At 31.3% G+C, this 10,990-nt stretch overlaps 1 pseudogene; it reads right to left on the bottom strand.

The window, feature by feature from the left end:
• Positions 1–1,399: 1,399 nt before the first annotated feature.
• LOC149569506 (uncharacterized) lies at positions 1,400–7,264 on the bottom strand (annotated as a pseudogene).
• Positions 7,265–10,990: the final 3,726 nt, after the last annotated feature.

Raw genomic sequence — 10,990 nt, 5'->3', positions numbered from 1 at the left:
AAATGTTGGGTGTGTGGCTTTTATAGCATGAGCAGAGCTCCTAGAACTAAAAATTGAAAATCAACCAACAACCTTTCCAAAAAAGAAGAAGAAAGAACATATAGCCAAGAAAAAAATTCCCAAATTTAATTAAAAGATGACAAGTGTTCCCCTAGAATTCTTTCCCAAAAATCTAAATAACCTCTCTCTACCTTCTCCCATCAATTGCTAATCATATCCCTTCTATTTTTTGTCTTTCAAAATGCAAAATATCTCTGTAAAAGACAAAAATCTAAACATGTGCCTATTGATCAATTTGAAGCTAAAACACAAAAAAAATTCCAAAATAACTAGATACAAGGGTCACTAAACATGTTCAAAGTATTTCTCCACTAAATTCTACAACTAGAAACTCAAAACACCTAATGAAACACACAAATGACTCTAGAGACAAAATCTTCTATAGCATGTACTAGTGCCATCCAATGTAGAAACCAACTTCATAATTAGATAGCTCATCTCTTCTTGGTTCCAATGGTATATTGGAGTGTATATTTGGGGAGAAAATACCCCAGTTATGACCACTTGAAATTCAAGCTCCCATCTAGTGTTCCACATTAAAATGAGAAAAATTTGAAAATTTTGAAAAAAGTCTATACTGCAAACTATAGAATATTCAATTTTTAAAACTAAATCTCCAAATCTTTGCATGAGCACTAAAAGAGTAGAGGATATTATTATTTTTCCTTTTTAAAGTCCTTATATTCCTTCAACCAATTAAATAGTGCCATTTGTCACATCAATATTGGCTTTGTTCTACACAATAGTGTCACATGTCACATTTGTATTGGCTCTGATCTTGGGTGGGCCCCACACCATACTCACTAATTTTTTGGGATTTTTGGTAGGTCACCATGTCGCTATGAGAAAATCCTCCTATTTTCTAGTGGTGACATGGTGACCACTAAATTCTAGTGAACTTTTCTGATGAACTCCATCCTTGACTGCCATGTCATCACCACCTCTGCACCTGCTCATCACCACATCATTGCCACATCATTGTCACCTCACTCCACATCACTACGCAACCTAGGTAGTTTCTATGTCACTATAGTTATCGAGTGAGAAACTTTTCTTAGTGACATAGTGCCTACTATAGGATCATCCAAGTGCCATCATCTAGGCACTTGGATTCCATTTCATCATGGTAGCATACTAGGTCAAAACTCTATCATTGTACAGTCCAACATGGTGGGGTCCCCATGCATAACTATGGCTTCAAATTATGATGTGTTTTAAGACATCTTAACTATTGTGTGTAGTAGTATTCTAAAAACTTCAAAGCTTACATTCTAGGTGATGTGGGACAAATCAATGTAAAGACTGCATGGTGACCCTATAGCACCCTGGTGTTTCTCCTTCATTGGCCTCTTTTTTTATATTGGGTAGCTCTTTTATGTGCTTCAGTAAGGGGAGAACTACACTCCTTCAAAGAATCGAGGGAATATGTGTATTTCCTAGATTGATCCTCTTGATAAACAAGCTGATAATCATTATCTATCTTATCGAAGGACCTTTTTGTACCACATTGTTCCAAGAGGTGCTCCTTTTTAATGAAATGAAACATTTCATTGTTTATTTCTTTGTTTGGCTAAATGAAAATAGGCAAACCTTTCTGTTCTTCAATACTTAAATCATCTAGAGAAATAAATGAATGGTCATCAACAACATTAGCATTACGAAGTTCACTAGTAGATGATTTTGCAGGAATACCGTGTCTTGAAAATAGCTCTGTGATTGAATTCTTTTTTTTCAAGTTTCACAACAAGATCTTTAACACATTTTGGCCTATCAAATTGGATTCTATCCATTGCAGGGGTCACCTGATACCACACCAAATTGGATGCTTCATATGGTTGAGTAACCATGTCAAATGTTAATGAAGACAAGTCATTTCACTAAGCATCAATTGCATCCTTGCTTCCCAAAATTAAAAGCATTCTATCATGAAGCCACTTTAATGCCTTTGAGCAATGTGTAGTCAAAATAGTGAATGTGAAAAGCACTCCTCCTACCAAATCATCTCACATATCATAAAGTGTAGCAAAAACAAGAGGTCACTCATCTTCAAAATGTCTATAGAAAGGTTGTTTCTTTGCTCCATCCTTTTTCCACTCATAGAACCCTTCAATTGTTACCAAGAAGAGGTAAACAAGAATATGCCAATGAAAAGATTCCTTCTCATGATGTCCTATTAGAAACATAAAATTAATGATGATCACCAAATGCTTAGTGTGGTAATGGCCTATCAAAATATCAGGGCATGATATACACCAAGTACAAAAAATATATCTATACAACCAACTTGTAGATAATAAAATTAATGATATCAATGACCTAGTTGTTTGATTTACAAGATAAAGCCCTTACATGAAACACTTTCACAAAAATGAATCATGCTACAAGTTATTGTAAGGACTTCATGTTACAACAACTTCTCCTGATTCAAGTGAAAAACCTTTTGAAGTCATCACTTCTTAAGAATTTAACACAGGTTTTATTTATAATAAAAATAATGTACAATAATCAATTTCTCTGGGACATGTCCTTAGATTTTACAATCATACCAAGTTCTTTACAAAAAAGTTCCACCTTCGTCTTAGCAAGTGGTTTGGTAAGAATGTCTATAATTTGATCCTCTGTACTAATATATTCTAGCTTGATTAAATTCTTCTCAATCATGTCTCGAACATAATGGTAAGGTATCTCGATGTGTTTTGACCTGTTATGAAACACAGGATTAAGAGATAGCTTGATGCAGCTCTGGTTGTCACAATAAATAGTAGTAGATGGAAGAGGCTTCCCAAATAATCTAAATAGAAGTTTCCTCAACCATACAGCTTCTCTTGCTCCCATAGATGCAGCTATGTACTTGGTTTCTATAGAACTCTATGCTACTAAAGGCTACTTCCTACTAAACCAAGATATCATTACTAAGCCCAATGTGAAACAACATCTTGAAGTGGTCTTATGATTCTCTAATTCTCCTGCCCAATCAAAATTTGTATATCCCTTTAAACTAAATTTAGTTTTAGAGTATTTGAGACCATATCCAATAGTACCATTGAGATATCTGAGAATATGCCTTGCTGCCACCAAATGAGTTTGTTTAGGTTTGCTCATGAACTGACTGAGAACATTTATAGCATAACAAATGTTAGGTCTTTTGTTCACCAAATACATTAAAGAACCAATTATCTGTTGATATAGAGTAGGATCAACACTTTCAAAATCTTCAATTGCTTCTTTTAGTTTCAGGAGATTTGTTTCCATAGGAGTTTTGATTGCCTTGCTATCCAACATGCCAAATTTGTTAAGTAGATCTAGAGTGTACTTGCCTTGATTTAGAAAGATCCCTTCAGAATGCTTCCATACTTCTAGTCCTAAGAAGTAGTGTAGTATTCCTAGATCTTTCATTTCAAATTTAGATGTCAGAGCTTGTTTACATTTTTCAATTAAATGATCTTCTCCTATAATCAAAAGATCATCAACATATAAAACCATAATTAACACATCCCCTTGTATTACTTTGTAATATAAATTTGGATCTGCAATGCTTTTAGAGAAGACAAGTTTGGTTAGATCTTGATCTATCTATTCATACCAAGCTCCAGGAGCTTATTTCAATCCATATAAATCCTTTTTCGATTTGCATGCATGAGTTTTTTTATTGTACACTTCAAGTCCTTTTGGTTGTTCAAGATAAACTTCCTCTTCTATAACACCATTCAAAAATGCAATTTTTACATCCATTTGATGAATTTTCCATCCCTTGGATGTAGCAATGGGTAAAATAGTTCTGACTGAGGTATATCTGGTTACTGGAGCAAAAGTTTCATCATAGTCTATTCCTTCCTTTTCTGAGAATCCTCTAGCAACAAACTTGGCTTTGTATTTGTCAATACTTCCATCTGCAACATGTTTTATTTTGAATAGCCATTTGGAGGAGACAACTGATTTCTTTTTTGGTCTAGGAACAATATCCCAAACATCATTCTTTAGTATAAAGTTATATTCTTCTATCATGGCATCTTTCCAATGTTGATGTTTTATGGATTCTTTTACATTAGATGGTTTAGATTTGGAAATTTCACTCATTAATGCAACACAACTTGAGTATATATTAGGACATAAATTCCTCTCCCTAATGAAATATGAAGGAATGGAATTATTTTCATTAATTAGCTTTCTGGCTCATAAAAGGTCTTTTCCTTTCCTCGGAGGTGTGAGTAATGTCCATAGGTTCAATTTGTTTATCTTCCTCCATTAGCGACTCCCTCTCATTATTAGGTTTTTGTTCTTCTAGAGTTTCTTCTAAATTTGATTCATCTTTAGATCTTTTATAGGCCAAATCTTCATCAAATATTACATCTCGACTTAGTTCAATATTCCTTTTTCCAAGGATATAGATGCGATATGCTTTTGAGGTTTCACTATAACCTACAAAGATTCCTTTCTTTCCTAAGGGCTCTAATTTGGTTCTCTTTTCTTTAGGAATATGTACATAGACAGGAGAACCAAAAATTCTTAGGTGCTCAAGATCAGGTTTCTTCTCGACAAATACTTCTTCAAGAGTTTTAAATTCAAGATAAGAGTGGGGACATCTATTTTGAAGGTAAATAGCAGTATTTGAAGCTTCACCCCAAAGAAAACTCTCAAGACTTTGATCACGAAGCATTGCTTTGGTAGAATGAACTATAGATCTATTTTTCCTCTCACCTATTCCATTTTGTTGTGAATTGTAAGTAATAGAACACTCCCTCTTGATCCCAAGAGTTTTACAATAGTCTATAAAGATATCAAAAATATACTGTTTACCATTGTCTATTCTTAATACTTTTATTTTCTTTCAAGAAAGGTTTTCTACAATGGCTTTGAACTCTTTGAATTTAGAAAGGATTTCCTCAAATTCTTTACTTTTAAGAAAATAGATCCATTTCTTTCTAGAGAAATCATCCACAAATATGATGTAGTATAGATACCCTCCTAGCGATGGAACTGACATATGCCCACATAAGTCTGAATGAATAAGTTCTAGAATTTCTATCGATTTGGTTTGACTATTATGAAATGTACTGTTGACATTCTTCCCTAGAGCACAACCTTTACAAGCTCCTTCATGATATGGATTAAGCTTAGATATACCTCTTACCATTTACAACTTATTCATAGTAACGGAAGCAATAGCAACAATTCAATAAAAGTAAACATAACATACATAACAAGTTACTTTCTTTAAGGATCCCTTAATATTGATTCACATCTAATTTATCTACTCATCTAACATCACATCCTTATGAAATAATAATGATAAGTCCAATGTTCATAAACAATATACAAGTGTCTTTTTTGTAATTACATTTTAGTTTAGCTCAATCAACCACTGTACATGTTACAAGGTATGAAAAGCTTGAAAGAATAAACATCTGTGTAAATAAAGTACATCAACATCCAATATAAATCCATGATGCAATTAAAGTAAATGAAACCACATCTCATACATGATACATCATCATCATAAAGATATAAACACTATAATAGATAATCATAAACCACAAACATAAATAACTAACTACACGTTCAATTAAATCAATCAATTAACTTAGGTTCACCATCCATGACCTATTAACATTCTAATAGTTTTCAATTAAAAACTTAATTTAGTATTACTAAAGTTTGAGTCTTTTAATTTAATCGTTATCATCGTTGACAACCATATAATATCTAAAGTCATAATTCAAGTCATAAGACTTATCAACTTCGATATAGATAACCTACAATCTCGTTAGAAGAATTATATCAATTAGATCTCTATTACATAACTTAATTATTAATTAAATCTAATTAACTCTCCTTAATTGATTTAATTAATAGTTGCATAACCATAGCAACGTTCCTATTAATATCCTGATGACTAATAACTAACTAGAATTCTATAAGATTAAGGTCAACTATAATTCAATACTCCAAATGATCATATTAATAATTCAATAATAATATCTTGAATATATTTAAATACAAGCTATATTGGAAATCCTAATAATAATTCCGTGTGACCACATTCATCATCTTCAAAGAATACCAACATTCCCTTGACAAATTCGTATTATCATTAATCATTTCAAATAAAACTCTATCGCACAACTTACTTATTAATATCATAGTTATAATATCAACTCAATGAATATCAATTGATTAAAAATCAATTATACTTCAAAACTTTAATCATTAAATATTCTCCACTAGATTAAATCTAATCGAATTTAGTGATAACTATTTACACCATTATTTATTAATAGTTTTTTAGACCCAACAAACATTAATAAATAATAAACTCATCAAAACTATTATTAATTGATCTTAAAGAAACCTTACAACTTCATTGGTTAATATTTAACTAATTCTTAGCACAATTAAGGTGTACCATTGTTCTATTTAATAATACAAACGTATTGATAATTCAAACCGTTGCTATATTATAACAATGTTATAATGTAACTATGACTCCTTGTCAATATAATAATTCTTATTTAAATCTAAATCCAATATCATTAAAATTTGAGTCTCTTAATAATCATCATTAAACACCTTTATAAATTACCACCTCTTAACTATTTAATATATATTAAACAGTATTGAATATACATTAAATAGTTAATATTAAAAGTTCGCTCTTCTCTATTAACAAATTATTGAGAACCTCGAATAATAGATAACTTAAATATTTTAAGCTTCTTAACAAGTTAAAAATTCCATTAACAAATTATATATATAGATATATATATATATATATATATATATATATATATATATATATATATATATATATATATATATATATATATATATATATATATATATATATATATATATAATAATTTAATATTCAACATCTTTTCAATTAATGACAAAATGTTTCTTTTACAATTATCTACATAAATTAACATTTATAGAATAACAATGTTAATGTCAATTTATATAATATATATATATATACACACACACACATATACCCATATATATATATATATATATATATATATATATATATATATATATATATATATATATATATATATATATATATATATATATATATATATATAACTTTATAAAATATAAAATACAGTCATGTGAATATAATGCAAGCGCGAATTCCCACAATTTCGTACCCGCCTTGTGGCTTGTGTTGATACGTAAGCGATTTCAAATTGCTAGGCGACATTTTTTTTTGAAAAAATAGTCGTGCCATGACTGTCCCACCGTCCCATCGTCGGTCGCGGGTACTTTGTAGTCGCAGGTACCCTGCGACCGCCACTGCCATGAGGATAGAGGAGAGTACGGAGCACGGGTCTGTCCCCCACAGTATCAATATATATGTATAACGATATTCGTCATCTTTTAATACGAGTTATAATAAACAATTTTACCATATATGAATTCAGATTTGTAAATAAAGTTTCTCATTTCGACTTACACGAATATATACATATATGTATATATGTATATATATATATATACACAATTTGTTATCAGTTATCACTGCATTTAAAAAATATATATATATATATGCAAATTTTCAAAAGAGAATATATACTTAGACTTAAACGAAAAAAGGGGCTTTTCTAAACAAGAATTTTCCCTTTTAAATAATTGTTTTCTAAACATATCCATTAATCCATCCAACAGGTTTAACTATAAATTTGAAATCATCTTTCTCAATTTGATACTAATTCAAACCCAAACCTGATTCAGATCTAATTTCTTCCTTAACTAGATCTAGGGTTTTTCTATTGTTTTCTTCTCAACCAATAAAATATCTAGATTCCAATTTAATTGTATATTCAATCACAAAGATTATTTAGACACATATAATAGACATGATGAAGACAGGAAGAGAAATACTGCAAAGAAAATATGCGAAAATAACGAGTGCACCTGGACACTGATGCTAATCCGTCATGCCTCATAAGTCCCTAAAAAATCCCTTTCTTCTCCATCATTCGCAATTCCTCCAAGATCCAAGCCAATCAAATTTTTGAAGTGACTACAAGTGCTAGAAGAAGCATAGAGGCATGTAGAAACATATGAGCATGGAGAAACATATGAGCACGTAGAAGCATATGAGCTTCACAAATGCATGTAAGCTTAAAGCTTCCATTTTTTCTTGAAGCTTGTAGCTTCCATTAAGCTTGTCAAAATACACTAAGAGAGCCTCTATTTAAAGGCCTCTAAGATGCATCTAGAGTGTCTCTAGAAACAATTAGAAGGTAACCATGACAACGAAGCATGAGTCTTCTCCAACCTTCTAGATGAGTCTTAAGGTAGTAGACACCATTTGCTCAAATAAAATGCTAACTTCTAAGTGTAGACAACTTATGCATTCTTAGAGTGCAAACTCCTATGTTGTCTACATGACAACTCTCGAGAATTTGCCAACTCCTATGTGAGAAAATATTAAAATAATGCACAATAATTAATATAATATTTAATTTACTCTTTCCAATTTAATTTATTTGTTTCTTAAATCCCATGCACTAACTTTTATAATTCCACTTATTTAAAAGTAAATATATCTATATTTTAACCATATGAAATCTAGAATCTTTTAATAATTTTAAATATATTTTCTACTTTTAAATTTCATTTTTAAAACTTAATTGCTAAAATATTTATTAGCTTTAATAATATTATTATTTAGTCTGTGAGGCCTCACCCTGACCCTTCGTAGCCTTAGTTGTTACTTTATTATTTTGATACTCATGACTCGAGATGTCGAGACATTATTAGATACTTGAACATATTATATTATTTCATGCTGTGTGATATTATTTTAAGATATTTGATGCTTTATGTATATGTATGCTGATGAATTAAGTAAAATGTAGGATTACTACATTGATTTTGGAATCTTTATGATTAAGGATATAAGTAGGATGCAAGAAACCTTGATTGATGTATGTTTCAATTTATGTGAGTTTATGATACGTATACATACATATGTACATCTCATTTTTGGGGCTACTGATGTGTGCAATGAGTGTGCAGATGTTTTAGTCGAGGAACCGATGGAGGAAAATAATTGATCTCTATGTGTTAATTTTGGAAACCTTGTTGTACGTAATTCAAGTATTGTATTGTGAGATGTATGTAAGTCTCTCTTTGTGTTTAGTGAATGTTAATGTTCACAACTATGTTCTGTTAGTGTTGCTTGACACTCGTAAATTGGTTATGTTATTTACTATGCTGATTAGGGTTAGTTGTGTAACCTTTGGACCCAAGTTGGTTTAAGTTAGTGTTAGTTTTCTATTTGGTTCTTAATCAAGGTTAGCCACCCTTAATCCGGATTAGTGCTTAATCTGCATTGTTAGAGTTGTTAGATGGTCCTATTTTATTCCTAGAGTTTTTTTGGCTCTAAACCTTTTTCCTAAGGCTTAAAACATGAAATTATTATACCCAAAGGGTATGGGTATGGGTTAGGGGTGTTTTCCAACCCCTAAGCCACTTTTATTGACTTTTGAGGCCACTCAAAAAGTCTCATTTTTCCTTTACACGAAAATTGCAAGTGGTTACCATGAGTTGCCTTACCTCACCTCCACTTAGTGTTTAACCATGGTATGGGTTAAGTTAGGAGTTTCTAGTATTGTAAGTGGGTGGGAGAAGTTGTTGATCCTTTTTGGTGGTTTAGTTTGAGGCTTATTTAGAGGCTTTTCTTGGACTAGTAGAGGTTGTTACCCAATCTCTACATTTAGAGAGGAGTTCTTGAAGGTTGAAGCAAGGAAAGGGAAACTCTACTCAAACTTGTTCATTGCCATTACCTCTTGTGAAGGTAGAAAATTCTCATCTCCCTTATTTAGTTTTCATGTTTGTTTCATGCTTATGCTACCTTGTTGTTGTTTCAATGTTTGTATGTTTGTAGGTATGTTGGGAAGATTTGAAAACCATGTTATTTTGGATTTTTCCTTTCTTGTTTATGTTTGCAATTTTGAGATTTTTCTTGAATGGGTGTTTTGGTATTATTCACCCTTGGAATAGGGCAGAAGTGACCAATTTTGGGAAAGGTCTGTTTAGTCGGACTCCAACCAGTGTAGAGTCTCTTCTTAGGATGAGAAGAGGGAGAAAGGGTAGGGTGTTATGGGCCCCTACCTGTCAGCACAAACCTTGTATGATTATGGTATGTTGAAATGGAAGGACGGAAATTCTTGGTTTATAGCCCCGATTGGGCATCTATTTGGTGTTGTGATTGACTTCTCCTAGTTGGAAGAATCCACCTTTTCCTAGTATTGATTCATTGTGAATCTTATAGTGATAACCTTGTGTGAATATGCATGCTTGAATTGTTCTTGGTCATGCTTTGGGTCACTTGATCAGATTCTGTTCCATCCATGGTTCTTGAAATGTGTTGTAGAAATCATTATGAATCCCTTGATGAAGGTCGTGAAGAAAATTCAATTAAATTGTTGAAATTTGGGATTGATATCCTGTGTAATGGTATTTCAAACTTTGTTGTAATGGTGACAAAGCCAAGTTTTCTTGCTGGTTGTTTCCTAGCTGAGCCTTTGAATCAGGTTTGCCAATAAAATGGTGGTTGAGTAACATGGCTTAGCATTAGATTTAATCGTAATTTTTAGTTATATGAATGCACATCAAAATAGGATGGAATTGGTGTTGATTTAATTAGGCAAAATTTCAAGATTACTTCTATGTTAGAAACGAAAATTATATCATGGATGTAGATTCAGTTTGATTGAGCAAAATTTTTAAGTTTTTCTTATATGTTAAGTATGAAAAAAAAATTATGTTGAGGAAAGAAAAATAATTATGGTTATGATTGATAGTTCAATTCAAGTTGTTTGGGAGATTAATTAATCATGTATTATTGTGACACAATTATTAACTCCATGTTTTAACACCATTCAAATAGTATACTCTTGGAAAAAATAAATTATAT

Source organism: Cupressus sempervirens, chromosome 3, assembly GCF_028749045.1.
Source record: "Cupressus sempervirens isolate cs-2001-9-10 chromosome 3, ASM2874904v1, whole genome shotgun sequence".
Taxonomy (NCBI): Eukaryota; Viridiplantae; Streptophyta; class Pinopsida; order Cupressales; family Cupressaceae; genus Cupressus; species Cupressus sempervirens.
This window is presented reverse-complemented; position numbering and strand designations above follow the sequence as displayed.